Here is a 17304-nt window from a genome sequence, read left to right on the forward strand (position 1 = left end):
TAAGACTATACTGACCCTAACCGTATTACCCTAAACACATTGTCGGATCGGTCGGATGGGACGGTCCGGTGGGCGGGGTTGGGCACCTCGCAATTGTTCCGACGTCGAACTTGGTATGGTTGGGACGGTAATAATATAATCAGTAATATTTTTATTGCTATGGACAATGCAGCGATACCATAATAGTAGATTGTTAACCTAGAGTCGAAAGAATCAATTCCCGAGGTATTTAGACGCCGCGCCCGAGCATAGCGAGGTCGGCTATAGTCCGAGTAGGAATTGATACTTTTACCCGAGTTAAACACTCTACTTTACATTTCGAATATGAGGAAAATAAAACTTTTTGTTTATCTAAGCACCGAATTATGTCGCGACATTATTACCGCGAAATTATGTCGATTTTTTAAATTTCAATTATCTACTGAAACGTCCGGGCAACTAGAGCGGCTTTTTTCTTTAGACAGTCAAACGTCCAGGCAACCAGAGTGGCCCAGTCGACTTGCGTATTTATTTTGTGTTATAATCTGTAGTATGAGTGAATTAGCTTGTCAAATACGATTTTTAAGACTCTATGGTAAGTAATTGTAATAGGCTTATCTTTAAATATCAAGTATCCGAGCAAAAACTAAAAGAAATAATTAATTGAAAATCGGTTTGCGGGGGGAATTGTCATTTGTTTATTTTTGTAGTGTCAAGTGTTTTGTTATTGTTTTGTTTATCATGTAAGTGTAATATTTTAATTACGTATTATATTTGTTTTATATATGAAATTAATCCTCATGATATCTAGTTTCCGATTTTATCTACAAATTTCATATAAAATTCTTCTTACGACATTAAATCGACAAGTTATAACAGTATGATCGATACTACTTTATCGATTTGGTTTAAATATCAAATTTTTATTGTAATCCAATTAATTAACAGTAAATCATTGCTTGTAATAGGGACAAAATATCATAAATATAATGTTTATAATATTCAACAATCTGGATGTATTGAGACAACCAAGTATTTCACGTTTTACTTGTGCATTCCGCAGATAAATTGTAGGTATATACTAAGAATGGGTGCTTTATTTTAGTTTAATGCAACAATCCCGTAAGTCGAAGTAATGACATATTAATATCAAAAAATAGGTTATATAGTCTATTTCAATAATAATTAAGTTTTATTAATGTGTGCGCTAATATTTTACATAAAAACTTAATATAATGAAAATGTTATCACATTTCTACCTATAATCTCGAGCTTTAACCTTTTATTTATATATAACTTGGGTTCAAAAACATAATTTATGATTTTACACGTTGATTTTCTATACTTTTAACTACGTGAATGTATTTTTTATATAGCCATAGGTGGAGTCGTTATGTAATTATATCGCTTTTAATAATGATGAATCTCGCGCTCGCCGTCGGATAATCTTAATCGCGTCATCGGACGTTTCGCTACCTGCCAGCTGTCATTAATCGGACGTTGCAATAGATATGGAACTTACCGCGTAATTGTTGCGGCTTATTCCGCTCAATAAGAAGAACAAGAAAGAAAGTCACATGGCATTTTTTTCGATTAGTTTTTTTTACATAAAACTAGGGTCCATTGGTTCGACCGGACCAAATCCGAACATGTGTTTAGGCTCTATTATTGAATAGGGTCTATCATCTGTTGTGTATTGCTCCCACTTGTTATCGTAAAAAAACACTTCGGATTTCTCAAAACTGATTTACTACCTGGCTCCCTTACCCTATACGGCGTTTCGTGGAAACCTATTCTTGTCACAAGTCTTAGATAGGTAGTATAGGAGTAGTCCAACTATTTAAAATAAATATTGTTGAACAATTCAAACGCAAACAAATAATTAATGTTTATTTCAGTACAATTAAAAATATTTTATGTGATTTGATATACTTACGGCAATGAATTAAATACTTTAAAAAATAATTTCTTTAGCGGGCGATATTTAGGGTTAATAAATGCTTAAATTTATTCAAAAATCTCCCGCGCAAGAACTGGATTACAGGGTCTTGTTAAGTTTTAGTAAAATATAACGCTTAGAACAAATCCCCTAAACTTAATCTTCCCTTCATATAAAAGTTACATAACTAATTGATATAGTTTATGAATGTAGGTAGATCAAAAAAAAGAAAAGTTGTATTTCTTATTAATAACTTCGCCTTAATTTTCACGCCTGTTGGTTTTAAGCGCACATATTTTTTTGTAAGCCGAAGTTATAAGAAGTATTGCTTAAGAATATCTTTGCGGCAAGCCTATGTAGGGCGGTAACGTCAACACGTCTAGTCAATATGAGATCAGCGGTGACGTCGGCACTTCTTAAGGTCAACATACTTAGTATTCATAGACGTATGTATGGGGCTCGTGAACAATTTTATCGTCTATTATTATGATAGATCTATCTAAATTAAATAATTTTGAGGTGTTAACGAAGAATATTTTATTATAATAAGGTACGAGACGAGTAGGGCGTTTAGCTGATAGGAATTGATACGCCCTACGTTTACAATGCAGTGCCGCTCAGGATTCTTGAAAAACCCAAAAATTCTGAGCAGCACTACAATAATTTGCGCTTACCTTGAGACATAAGATGTTAAGTCTCATTTGCCCAGTAATGTCATATAAGGCGCCGTTGTGGTACCCATAATCTAGCCCGCATCCTGTGCAAAGGAGCTTCCCACAGATGTGATATTGGCATTATGGAATATAAGATGTGTTTAATTTAGTGCGTGATTTTTAGATAATCTTAAAGGTAGTGGCATGACGCCTATTTGACAGTCAGCTCACAAGGAAGCCATTTCCACTACCTATTAAATTAACCACTTTCAAAAGTAATCCTATGTTGATGAAAAATCCATATATTATAAGAGATTTCCACCTATGTATTGGCTCATCACGATATCTCTGGAACCATTACCAGTGGGATGCTCCTTTGCAGAGGATGCCAGCTAGATTATGGGTACCACATCGGTGCCTATTTCGGCCGTGAAGCAGTAATGTGTAAGCATTATTGTGTTTCGGTCTGAAGGGCGACGTAACTAGTGAAATTACTGGGCAAATGAGACTTTACACCGTATGTCCCGCAGTTGTAGTGCCGCTCAGAATATATGTGTTTTTCAAGAATCCTGAGCGGCACTACTTTGTAATGGGCAGGGCGTATCAATTACCATCAGATGAATGTCCTGCTCGTCTCGTCCCTTATTGTCATAAAAAAACATAGGGCATAGTGACTTGAAATTTGTTCTCTCGAGTTTGATCTCGCCGAGTACGAGCACGGATTTCACGAAAGTCCACCCATGAGTTTTTTTTATTATAAACAGAAGGTCTGTCGGGTCAGCTAGTAACAGGGGCCTGCATATCATATAGGCAATTAGGCAGTGCCTACCTCAATATGAACCTAAATAAATATAGCACTAGTGTTAAAGTTAATCTACTACCTACGGTAGGCAGTCTACAGGTTGCATATACGAACCAAGCAGCGTTTCATACAACTTCTGTCGTACTGTCGGTATAACGCGCAACTACGACTATATAGATCTACAGTGCCTACCTTACTAGAAAACCAATGCACGCCTCTGGCTAGTAATATAATAAGCATGTAGAACATAGGTTCTCAACGTGGGCGATAATGCCCCCTTGTGGGCGTTTGAGACTTTTGGGGGGGCAGTAGAAGACCCAGAGAAAATAAGGGGGCATTGAGATGGCGCAGATGGGGCGTGGGTAGATTAAAAAATATACTCTAAAAAGGCAAAAAATACTCGAAAATACTCTAGAAAAAAACATATTCTCAAAGTGGGCGGTGAGCAAAATAAGGTTGAGAAACTATGATGTAGATTAACTGCAGACACAAAAGTGTCTTGCATTCTCGATTACACCGGGGATGTGGTTATAAATGACTTGCTCGAGAATTCCAAGAATAAATGAAAGTTAATACGAGTGGATGCAACCAGAGAGGTATGTGAGCATTATGGTACTTCGAAGTCCCTTATCTAACTATGCCAACTGAGCTGGGAGCTGGCATTTTTATATAATGTAATGGACTCCTTAAGGTCTACGCTCACTAAAATCTTCGCTATAGAACGTTCCAGCGTATCTTAGCAAATGTCTCCATAGGGCCTTGTCTACATAAAAATACCAACGGCGATCGAAATGTGTCTCTCGTCTTACATTCGCTTCGCCATACATTTTTTTTTTAGAATAGGAGGACAAACGAGCGTACGGGTCACCTGGTGTTAAGTGATCACCGCCGCCCACATTCTCTTGCAACACCAGAGGAATCACAAGAGCGTTGCCGGCCTTCAAGGAAGGTGTACGCGCTTTTTTGAAGGTACCCATGTCGTATCGTCCCGGAAACACCGCACAAGGAAGTTCATTCCACAGCTTTGTAGTACGTGGAAGAAAGCTCCTTTAAAACCGCACTCTGGAGGACCGACACACATCCAGATGGTGGGGATGATATCTTACCTTGTGGCTGGTCGTGCGAAGGCAGAATACATGCTCTAGAGATATATACGAATAGACGACCTGGCAGCCCGATACTGTATGACGATTTATAATTGTTGATATTGGGTATTCAAAATACTAAGGAGTTGATGTCAAGCTGTGTACGACTAGTCAATCAAAATATATGACGACAGTAACAATAGATTCGCTTAGCTTTTCTACATTGCTGTATCTCCATTAAGGATTCTCTTTTCTCTCGCGCGATTGTCTATAGTCTAGTATTTATGCATTAAAGAGATAAACATGCGTCTATCTCATGAGAAACATGAGACAGGCTGTCTTATGTGTCTGTCCATGAGCAGTTGTTGCTCATAGACAGACTGTCGGCTTTATTGGACACATCGGGATTGCGATCACCTTATACGATTTGGAAATGAAATTTGAAAATAACTCAATATTCATTACAACCATTGAAAAAGTCCACAAACTGTAAGTAATCCGTTAAGGTATCGTATGAAAGGGCTTCAAAGGCACAAGCTTAAACAAATTTAGATTATTTTAACCGACTTCAAAAAAGGAGGAGGTTCTCAATTCGTCGGTATGTTTGTTACCTCAGAACTTTTGACTGGGTGAACCGATCTTGATCATTCTTTTTTATGATGTGTAAATAGTTTTTATGAATAGAATGAAAAGCTTTTCCCTTTTTTATAAGTAAAAAAGTAACAAGAATATATAGTCTAATTGCTCTGGTGAATGGGTTTAATAAAGATCTTAAACGGAAGACCCACTAAAGTTATATCTTGAGGCATTCGAATAACTAAGTTGAAGCGGCTTTAATATATAAACTAAACAGTCGTAAGTAAAGAAGGAAGTTGGCACTGTTTCCTGTTGATTTAGTATTGTCAACAGTGCGTTAGGTGCGACATGTTGAATCTTTATGAGATCTTTAGTCTAGCAGACCTTTTATAGACGGATTATGGCATGTTTTCGCTCGTCCTCCAAACAAATTTAATATGGCATAAATGTAGTAAATTGGTGAGTGTTCATTATTGGTGGGAAGTGTACTAACCCGTTTACCGAAATCGCTCGGCTATAGGTTATTACCAACGTTACAAAATATATGAACGCAGTACTTATTACTCTATATAAGAAAATATTATAAAATATAATGTGTGTTTTTATGTATGCTGCCCTAAAACTCGAGAACCATTAGCCCAATTAATGAAATGAAAACGACGACATGACCCCTCCAACAAATATGATCTTTATCTTTTGAACAAATAATTTGAATTATTGATATAAAATTTTGTATATATGGAGGTGGCAGCTTTGGAACATCAATCAAATCAAAACTATATATTTACTAGCCGATGCCCGCGACTTCGTCCGCGTACATAAAGGGTTTTTAAAAGTTTGGAATTGAAGATTATCTCATGTCCTATTCCAGTTCCGGTTCCCGTTTTCGCTCCTGTTCCCAACATATTCATTATATGAATCTTATTTTGAGGAAGATAGCTATGGCAAACTAAACCTACTATTGGAATAGTTATATCTCATCGACGTGAATTTCAGTTTTTCACAAATCCCGCGGGAGCAATGGATTTTACTGAGATAAAATGTAGCCTATGTCCTTTCCCATGCTCAAGTGCATAGATACACATAATTCTTACATGAATGAACTAAAAAAGTAACCGAACATAATCTTTGTTCACATACTATTATTAGCTGGCTGTACCTCGAAACCAGCTATAGTTGGCTGAAGTTTTCGCAGTGAGTTTTTAATAATATTTCATTTAATTACTGAATCAACCATATGTTCCGAAAAGTAACGAAAAACTCAACGGCGTGTCTCTCATACCATAATATGACACATGCACTCGCTCGATTATAAGTACAATCACGTGAAGTCAAAGTAAATCGAATCCGTGATATGTTGCTTGAAAAAATCGCTTTAAACCACCCTACCAATGCACTCTTTGGTCGGGTCGTTAATATGGCGAAAATACGCTAAGGAATGAATCTTCTATTTGATAAACTTGGGCATGCGATGACATCACTTCAGCCAAAAGCCGACCACTGCGGGGCAAAGGCTAGATCTTTAGGATGATCAATCCTGCGCTGCCCTCATCCTATCTAGGTATTCCGGAAATCTTGACCAGTCCATCTTGTAGGAGGCCTACCAACACTGCGTCTTCCAGTACATGGTGCCGATTGAGAACTTTACTGCCCCAACGGCCATCTGTCCTTCGAGCTATATGCCCATTGCCACTTCAGTTTTGCAATCATCAGGGCTATAACTTTGGTTGTCCTATGGACCTCATAAGGAAATTCCAAGCATAGTGTATAACACCGTAGTATTTCCATGTACCTATGTAAATAAGAAGCAAATTACAAGATTTTACTAGTCTGTGGTTTCCATAGCGATGAGTTGCTAAAGCGTTTCGACCTTCCAGTACTAGTTCTGTAAATAAACACTGTTAACACACACGTACACGCTAATTTGGCTCGCACGATGTTTCCGTAAATTGCACGCCAGATATTGAAAGCGAAAGGAGATACCTGAGTTATTTGTTTTGGACTCCTTACTTTTAAAAAGTAAACCGCCCATTTACATATATGGGTTTCAAGTGTCATTTTTGTTCATACAAATGCGGTTTGTCTTTAGGTCAGTCCAGTAATAAGTATGCCATCAATAACATAACTTGTAAAACACACCCAGTCTCACAACTCAATTCTTCCTACGTAAAAAGCTGTGAGATCCAGTACTTCCGGTACTTCCGTGACGATACGACGATGCATATATATACCCCGCAATAAAAGCTGTAAGCACGTAAACTCCTGTGATTCCTCTGGTGTGGCAAGTGAATGTGGGCGGCGGTGATCACTTAACATCAGATGACCCGTACGCTTGTTTGTTCTCCACTTCATGGAGGCGGACAAAACAGCTGCCATTCAATAAAAAAAATGTTTCTTTTGCATAAGTACCTGTCTCGCATCGATGCAAACTGTCTTACTCTTTGTACTGTCGTCCAGGCTCTTTTATAGTGTCCCCAATATGATTGTGGAATGTACGCAGGATTTTCACTAATAGATTTAGGATCCATAATTATTTCGAATATTTGTTTTGTATATAATAATATTGACACACTTTTCACACAAATTATCTTGCCCCAAGTTAAGCATATATAGCCTGTGTTATGGGTTACAAGATAACGATATATTTAATGCAATATTCTTACTTAAACATACATAAATACATTTAAACATCCATGACTCGGAAACAAACTTCCATAATACCGGGATTCGAACCCGGGACCTCTAGCTTAGTAGGTAGGATTGCTAACCACTCGGCTATACAGGTCGTCATTCTATTTTGATGCATCGTATTCTTCTATTTTTCTATGGCTCATAATTTATTCAAACATTGGCAAAATCGTTTGATATACCATAATATGACGGAACGGGATAATTTGAATATATTATGTTATATTGTGTGTTTCAGTCGTTCATACATGCCAGTGACCTTGCTTAGAGCAAAATAAATATTAACTAAATATAATTGATGACTAAAATATAAGACAACCACCCGGTTTAATTTTCATTTTTGGAAACTTTCCGAGGTCAATATATAATTTATTAGTTACATGTGATTTGAAAAACATATACGGCCTTACAAATAAACTTGGTATAAAGTTATAACTGATGATAAACAAAGAAAATGCAAAATGATTACAATATCGTTGACAACACTGTCAATACAATGATAATTCTTAAGTTTTCCGAATGACAAGCTGCCTTACAAATAAACGCGGGAAACGTTATACGTCCGAACAAACCATTCGCAAGCAAAATGTCTATTTGTAAACATTTTACATATTCTTGGTTTATGCTTAGTTATAACTTTATGCCAATTTTATTTGTAAGGCCGATAAAGTACAACAACCATTCGATGTTTTATATCATACTACACTATAATATTTTTTTTATACTGCTAATTATATTAATTTAGAGAAACGGGTTATAACTAGAGTTTATTTTCGGTATTCTAAGTCAATTCAGACATGTTCTGATTTAAAGGAAAAACAGGCGGAAGTGATCTCTTATGATGATCACTTTTTGCTCCGCAGAGCCACTGTGTAATCACTTATCACCTACCTGTTACAGCATTCTCGAACCAAACCACGTAAAGAATATTCCCACTTTAAAGGACGGCACCTTTCTAGTCCTTTGGTATTGAAGATTTCCATGTCGTCAAGAAACTATCCGCCACGTACATCCATCATACTGGGGAATGACATTCGAAGAATGACCGCGGAATTCCACCCTCGCACAACACACCACAATTTAGGGTATCATCCCCACTTAGTATCTTGGTGTATGGCGTTCCTACACAATGTGATTTTCATGGAACTCGATGCCACATACCTTAGGGTACCTTCACAAAAACCGGCAACGCCCTTCTGATCCCTATGCTGTTTCAGGATAGCGCGTTGCGGTTAACATCAAATTACCTGTACGCTCGTTTGTTCTCCTCAGCCATTAAAAAGACTACCCGAACTAGCGCTGGATTTATCCGAGCGTGACATCTCAATCTCATTCGATTACAATAAAAAAAAAGCAATAACTTCAAAAATTGTGCCCCAGTCTGTCTAGTTTCTATTGATGTATATTTTTACCGAAGCGATAAACGCTTGGCAGTTTTTTTTTATTTCAATAGCTTCCGCGTGGTTACGTAACGTGAGAACGATTTCAATAAAGGATTTTATTTGCCAGGCGTTATAAGGCGATGATATAATCCATATTAGCGGATAAAGTGATATAATGTATGCGGCTGGCGCCCAGGACTACTTTCTCTCGAATTCGGCCGCGAAAGTTGACTCACGCGGACTTTCTATAAAGTTCAGTTGTACTCGCGACGTTGTTATTATACAAATATTGGAGTGATAATGCTTTTATGTCGTTTTTTGTTGCTCATTGACATACCTACGCTTCAGCCAGACGGTCTTTTTTTATGATAATAAGGGACGAGTCGAGTAGGACGTTGAGCTGATGGTAATTGATACGGTCTACCCATTCATTACCCTCCCACTGGTAGACTGGTCTGACTTACTTGCAAGGGAAATATCTATATAAAACGTGATATTTTTTTATGGAATAGGATGAAAAATGCGAGTTGTTCAAGGGATGGTAAGTGAATACCCCCGTCCATTCTTCTTTGAAACTGCTGAGGAATCATAGCTTTTAGATAGGTTTGAAGGCATCCTATCATCTACTCATGTCTTATCCTCCTGGAATCACCGCGCAAGGAAGGAAGAAGATTCTAAATTTTGGTATATGAGTCTCCTCGATACGCCTGTTTAAATACTGTGGATACAAAACTACAAGTTTGATAATATGATGATTCACAATGAGACGGTTTGCATGAATTGTTTGGTTGCGTATTTAGAATGGATGAGCGTGAAAAAATATATGTTGGGAATCCCAGGCGTGACTTTCAGTATCAAGCGGGGGATGTTCTAAAGAGCGGCCTGTTCTAGAGTGGCAAGAATATGAGAGCTTGCATAAAGGTTGTTAAAACTGGAAGGAAACGAAGAAGCGTGGCAGTTAGGAAACATGTAATCATGGTCAACCTCTGGAAGACAAAGCTGATCTTATATCTATATTTTATGGTTAATATATATTTTTTTCTTTTTTTTTCTTTATGAAAGTAAGGAACAATAAAGTAATTGATACGTCCTACCCATTACAATGTAGAGCCACTTAGGAGTCTTGAAAAACCCAAAAAATCTGAGCAACACCACAATTGCGTTCGTCACCTTGTGACATACGGTGTTAAGTCTCATTTGCCCAGTAATTTCACTAGCTATGGCACCCTCCAGACCAAATCACAGTAATGTTTACACACTACTGCTTAACTGGAGGAATAGGCGCCGTTGTGGTACCCATAATTTAGCCGGCTTCCTGTGCAAAGGAGCCTCCCACTGGTACAAATATAGTTAAACTCATTTTATATCAATTGTATATTAAGTACTTACGTTATCGTAGAGTTGTAAACTTGTACTATCATAATACTATCAGCACTTTATCGGATTTGCAAGTTGGGTGTGTTCTGTGTTTAGTTCATTAAGACGAAAGGACAGATTATCAAATGATCAATAGTCACTTTTATGAGCTAGTCCGCTATAAGATGTTTATTTAATTAATCCATTGTAGTTTTCCTTGACGGAAAAGAAACAGCAGATAACATGGCAGTCTGTTTATAGGCGATCAGCCTTTTCCGTTAATCCAATGGTGTGATCCGGCCAAATTTAAATTTAACGTTTAAAAATTTTGAGTTCTGCCGAATCATACTCAGTGAGCAGTCAATTAAGTATTGCAGAGGAGGCACTGAAGAAAAGACTCATTTCACACAGCTAAAACATCTTCATTATTCTTTAATATACGAAAAAAAAGTCGTGTAAATGGTCCGTCCAAGCACTTATCAATATCGTCCTATAAATCGAACGAAATGTATTCTGTTATGAAATTTTAGTGTTTGACTTGTAAATAATGGCTTCTGAGAAAAGCTGTTTGGAAAGGCGAGCGAAATGGGGCGTTGTGCGAATCTAAACACGCCGGGCCACTTTCACCGCCCGCGTCGCTCGCCAAACTGTAAAACGTAAAATTACTACAAGTTTACGATAATAACTCGAATAATACAGTCATTTAATTGTTGTGAAGCATGGCAAAGTTATTTTCAATCTTATTAAGCGTTGCAGATTTGTTCTAATAGGAATACTGTGTCGAAACCATAACACAAAAATAAACAAAGATTTTTTACATGAGGTTCTGTCTCCAGAAGGACACCGAAGGTATTGAAAAGGTGTGATAACAGAGCTATTTAAAAATAGACACTTTTTACTACATATTAACTTTCACATAAATACTCTAGAATTTCTTTCAAACAATGTTCCGGTATTCAAATCTAAGATTGGCTTAAATTTTAAAACAGCTAATGTTATCACGCAGTAAGGCATACCTACAGCATGTTACTACTACTACCTATAATAAATGACGAGTTTGCTATGTGGCAGTATGTATTATCTCGTATCTTAACTCTGTACTTGGTTTAGCACCATAGTATAAATTGAATGCCAGCTTGATGGGGTTTGGCCAAATATTGTGAGAAAATATTTCAAAGCATAATGGCTGTAAGCTCTGTGCAATAAGACAGTTTTTATATTTTTTTAAATAGAAATCAGTGTAATTTGTATTTATTAATAATTAAATCTACTCTTATCCACTTTTTCACGAAGTAACATATTATGGAATGTCTCCGATGCGCGTAGGAAACACCGAATTACTCACTGGGGCTATAAATAAACAATACGAAAAAATTTACATCTCAAAGTAAATAAACTACATTCGTTTGACGCAAAACGTTATAATATTCGAAAGCATTCCATAGATAATAGTGTTCGATAATTTATCGCAATAGGACCTCTGGCCCTCATCCTAAATATAGACACGGACCGCATGACTCAATTGTATCCCGCTATTGCACAAGAAATATATGAATGTAATAACTAATGTGCCTATCATGAGTTATGCTCTCCCAGATATTGCCACTGCAGCTATATAGCCAATAAAATGTGATATGTCATTAAAATTTATAATTAATTCAAAACCTAATTCGATCACAGGGGCGCTATCTCATGTTATTGACACGAGGCAGCGCTATAGTATAGTAATATCATCTAAAAGGGATTCTCAAAGGTTTTTATCACACCTCCTTATTCTCTTAAGTTATTAGAGAACAAAATTAAAGAGGCAAAAGAAAGGGGTAAGTTTCATCAAGTAAAATATTTAAAATGGACCCATTGAAATACTTCAGGGTAGTATGTATCTTATTTAAATTACAAGTATATAAAGATGCATGATAGATGTCTTAATGTCCATGTCACATGTCTGACACTTGGGACACTGAACTCTCGAAGTTGTTGACGAGAACGTCTACCTTGGACAAATAATCCAGTTTGGGAGGTCCAATTTCTGGAAAGACGTCACTCGTCGAATCTAAATCTGATAGGCAGCGTTCGGCAAGCTCCGTTAAATCTTCTCGTCCCAAATATCACAGTGTGTGAAGACAATGGACAACCAGTGTGTGTTGCCAGTGATGACATAGGGAACGCAGACATGGTCTGGCTATGGACCTTATACGGATGCTCATAGTCGTTCATAGGGCAATGGAGAGGGCTATGTTCGGAGTTTCCTTGCGAGATGGGATCAGAAATTATCTGAAGAAGAACCGATCGTCATGGCGATCTTCGGGGGGACGCCTTTGTCCAGCACTGGACGTCTTCCGCCTTAAAATGATGATGATAATGAAAACAAGATCAGATAATGAACACCATTGAAGCAACGCTTATTAGTAAAACTAGTGACAAGGTGAAAAATGCTGTGTATACTTCTTTTACTGTTATAAGACAAGCAGTTTCCTATAACGGTCTGTTTCCGTTCATGGTGACCCCAGATAAAGATACTATTATGATTCACTACGCATTACGGTGCTTAATTTGAAAACAATTAACATACAAATTACGAGACGATCATCTTGAAATTGCATGTACATATTTTTGATTATTGCATTATATCACTTTATCAGTGGATGGTGTAGTGTTAGAAATTGTTTTGTTACTCGTGAATGAGGGTTATCTATCTATCATCAATGAAAATGATCTGTTAAAGTTACAGAGCGTTTTGACGCATCTGTCTAAAAATAAAAATGACCTAAAATGCTACTACCGTGCTGCAATGAAAGTTTTCTGATTTTATTTTAAGGCATTAACTATTTAATCACAGCTGGCTTAACTAGAAAATGTATAACAGTTACTAAGCTCGACAGTATAATGTCACGTCAGTATCCGCAAATATTTTGCTAAAAGTTACTGCTATGACCGTTTGGCTTTATTTTTATTAGTTGAGTACATTTTGCTTATTGTACTAAAACTAACCGTTCTTTTTTTATGGAATAGGAGGACAAACGAGCGTACGGGTCACCTGGTGTTAAGTGATCACCGCCGCCCACATTCTCTTGCAACACCAGAAGAATCACAAGAGCGTTGCCGGCCTTTAAGGAAGGTGTACGCGCTTTTTTTGAAGGTACCCATGTCGTATCGTCCCGGAAACACCGCACAAGGAAGCTCATTCCACAGCTTTGTAGTACGTGGAAGAAAACTCCTTGAAAACCGCACTGTGGAGGACCGCCACACATCCAGATGGTGGGGATGATATCCTTACTTGTGGCGTGTCGTGCGAAGGTGGAATACGGCGGCAGGAATCAGGTTAAACAGCTCTTCGGAACACAATTTATGTTACAATAAATGGGCTCAACTTGGCCCTAGTAAGTAGTGTTCTAAAACTGGCCGTGATTATTACAATAAATGGACATAACTATCATATAAATGGACATCCCTCCATAACAGTGAAAGTCTGTAATATTTTGGCAGTGGCTTGCATATCATATAGGCAATTACGCAGTTCCTACCCCGTTATGAACTTAAATAAATATAGCACTAGTGTAAAAGTTAATTTAAGTGGTTTAATTTGGTCCCGTTATTTTATAACCAAACTTCTATTTAACAACCAATCATACAATTTTTCCTTGCGCTAGATACTAACCCCACTTATTCATAATGGTCCGCTAACTTTAAACAGCCGCTAAGGAGTGTTTTTTCTCATTCTGACTTAGGTCAATAGAAGAAGACAGAGTGAGAATTAGCAATGCTTTAAATTAGCAGACTATTATGAATAAGGGGGTATATACCTACGGTGAACAATCTTTTCATATTCCAAAGCTCAACTACGACTATATAGTTAGATCTGCAGTGCCTACCTTATACTATAAAAACAATGCACGCCCCTATATTTTGGGTCCCAGTAACGTTTATCCTTAACACATGATTATCTGGTTCGCCTTGACATGACAGCGCAAAAAAAATTAATTTTAACTATTGAATAGCTTTTTTTTATATTTTCAATTGATGAATTGTTATCAGTTTTTAATGTAGAAATGCCAACATGATGTTAATTTCAGCGATAATATTCATTGCCTGAATTAATGCTGTCTGCCCGAATATTTTAGTATTAACACTTCGGATTAAATTTGTTATTGTCACCAATCGTATCTCAGGTCATGCTATTATTTTTTCAAAGTAAAAAAAGTAAACTTGTTTCAATTAGGTGCATTTCAATCGTCACTGAGATATTTTAATTACTGAATCAACTATATGTTCGGAAAAGCAGAGCTGGTAGTAGAAGAACATTGTTTATTTTCTACCGCATTTTTCACGGGGAGTGTTCCCAAGAGTAGTTTCACCTGATTCCTGCCGCCGAATTCCACCTTCGCACGACACGCCACAAGTTAGGATATCACTCCCACCATCTTCATGTGTGGCGGTCCTCCACAGTGCGGTTTTCAAGGAGCTTTCTTCCACGTTCAACGATGTGGAATGAACTTACTTGTGCGGTATATCCGGGACGATACGACATGGAGACCTTCAAAAAAGCGCGTACACCTTAAAGGCCGGCAACTGTGATTCCTCTGGTGTTGCAAGATAATGGGGGCGGCGGTGATCACTTAGCACCAGGTGACCCGTACGCTCGTTTGTCCTCCTTTTCTAAAAAAAACATACAAGTAACTCTTCGGCTACTCTATTAAATCAAATAGAGTATTTTACAATATAATATTCATTACAAGTTAGATTGTAACTTGTAAGATGCTGTAGCCAATATATTAATCTTGTTCAAAGTAATAATCAGATATTTCATAAAAGTACTAAAGAATGAATAAATGAACTATACCAGGTCGACCTGGCATCACAAGCAGTACCCGTTCACGAGTTGACGCTCGGACCAGCTTGGATGTTGGATAGGAAATTTCTTGCATTTTTACCAATGAGAAGAAGATTCTGCACAGCTAGGTGGGTACCAGAGCGGTGCATTTTTCTTCCGTGAGTCAGTAATAAGTAAGCATTATTGTGTTTTGGTTTGAAGGGCGCTGTGGATTGTGAAACTACTGGGCCATATGAGACTTATGCCTTAAAGCGAGTGGCGCAATTTAGATTTCCATCAAAAATCCTGAGCAAATGGCACACATTGTAATGGGGTGGGCGTATGACTTATCGTCTCGTAAGTTTTTCTCATTAAAAAAGCCTGGGTAGTCTGAACCAGTATTCAACCTTTATATGAGTGATCATTTAACGTTACTGCGTTTCATCGTTGCAAATCAATTGAGCGTAATGAATCTGAATGATTAATTTATTACAATCGTCGAAAACGATTTCGTACGTTGGTTACGTTCGGGTCATTGTGCAGTAGTATTGGTAGTTTCATCCATAAAGCCTAAACAGACGGTCGGATTGGGTACGGCCGGACTATCGGACGGTCTGGCGCCGTACTCGGTAGTGGTGCGGTCCGAACGGTAATAATAATAATTTTATGTGACGGACAATATAACATACCATCGAATATGGTCCGTTAGAGACCCCGCAAACTGCAGACTTTCAATCGGCCGATAGTTTGGTTGAGTTCAGCTGTTAAGTGCGCACACTGTCCCGACTAAACAGTTGAGTCTGTAATGAGTGCGAACACTAGCAACTATCGGCCGACAGTTTTAGGGACGATTCGCTATTAGTTTTAAATCGGATATTGATGAGTCTGGCCGACTAAACAATCGGTGGTGTGCGCGCCTAGAAGAGCGCTGTACTGATTTAACAGTAGGCTGATAAACTTGCTGACAGTTCAGTTTGAAGGCAATCGTGTAGCCCATCAAACTTTTTTGTCGGCCAATACCGAGTCGTTATAATGTGCGCACTCTCATACATCTTCATACTGATTAAGAAACCAACCAAACTATCGGCCGATCAAAAGTCTGCAGTTTGCGGGGTCTCTTACCAGACCGCGTCCGATGGTTCGGCCGTACTAAATCCGATCATGTGTTTGGGCTATTACGAGTCATATATTTAATGCTTTAAGTTATTAACTGTGTATCAATGAATATAACTTTTCTGTGTAGTAAATTACTTGGAAACGGCCGGTTGCAGATTTCAGTGTTGTGTTACATCCTACCACAAAATTATTTTCTATGGGTGGATATAATAAACAATAAGTCCTTGTAATTTTTACACTAAATGTACCCATCTTATATTATCGTGAAACAATGGGTACATTAAATGATATTAGCATTATATTTAAATTTAAATCATACATAACAATCATGCGAGTTAATTAAAAAAAATGGAGTAATATTTTTTGTATATATTTCCGACTTATGATACACACTGATGTTTGACTCGTAGGTAGAGTAACTATGTAAGTGGTGCCATCTACTTATTTCGCGAGCAGTTAATATACCGTTCGGAAAGTGTTCTCAAATGCAGTAAGCGCTTCTATCGTTTGTCGTGAGATGGCGCTATTAAAGGAAATATTGTATTTAGATGAAGTTTGAGGTACTATGCGCATTCATAGTATTTATTTCTAAGCGTTTCGCCATTTTCTTCTTTTGTAAAAATTTATAAATCGTCTATTGAGCAGTTTAATTGATTTTTGTTAAACGTTCAATATTATAATTTTGCTTTTAATATAACTAATTTAAAATTTTAAAAACATTTATTCGAGCAGTTCGATGTATTTCTATCAAAACTCATTATAATACGTTGTTGGGTATCGTTTGATGATAAAAAAAAAATAAACTCTACTTACACACCTCTTATGGTCTATTATGTATATTTCATTCCATATAAATTCTATGATATCATAGGAAACCCGAGAATCCTCGAACATATCTCATCCATACATGGAAGAGTT

The 17304-nt window shown here is 37.3% G+C and overlaps 2 protein-coding genes across 9 annotated transcripts in view; one reads left to right on the plus strand and one right to left on the minus strand.

Moving 5' to 3' along the window:
- LOC126976528 (transducin beta-like protein 2) overlaps positions 1-17304 on the plus strand; it is a 191807-nt gene that overhangs the window by 18532 nt on the left and 155971 nt on the right. The window lies entirely within an intron of this gene.
- Positions 13455-17304, minus strand: part of LOC126976525 (tripartite motif-containing protein 2-like) — a 211586-nt gene continuing 207736 nt past the window's right edge. Inside the window, exon 13 of the transcript XR_007731920.1 lies at positions 13455-13497. The gene's annotated coding sequence lies outside the window, so the exon portion shown is untranslated. The remainder of the gene's footprint in view (positions 13498-17304) is intronic.

This window comes from Leptidea sinapis, chromosome 41 (genome assembly GCF_905404315.1).
Source record: "Leptidea sinapis chromosome 41, ilLepSina1.1, whole genome shotgun sequence".
Taxonomy (NCBI): Eukaryota; Metazoa; Arthropoda; class Insecta; order Lepidoptera; family Pieridae; genus Leptidea; species Leptidea sinapis.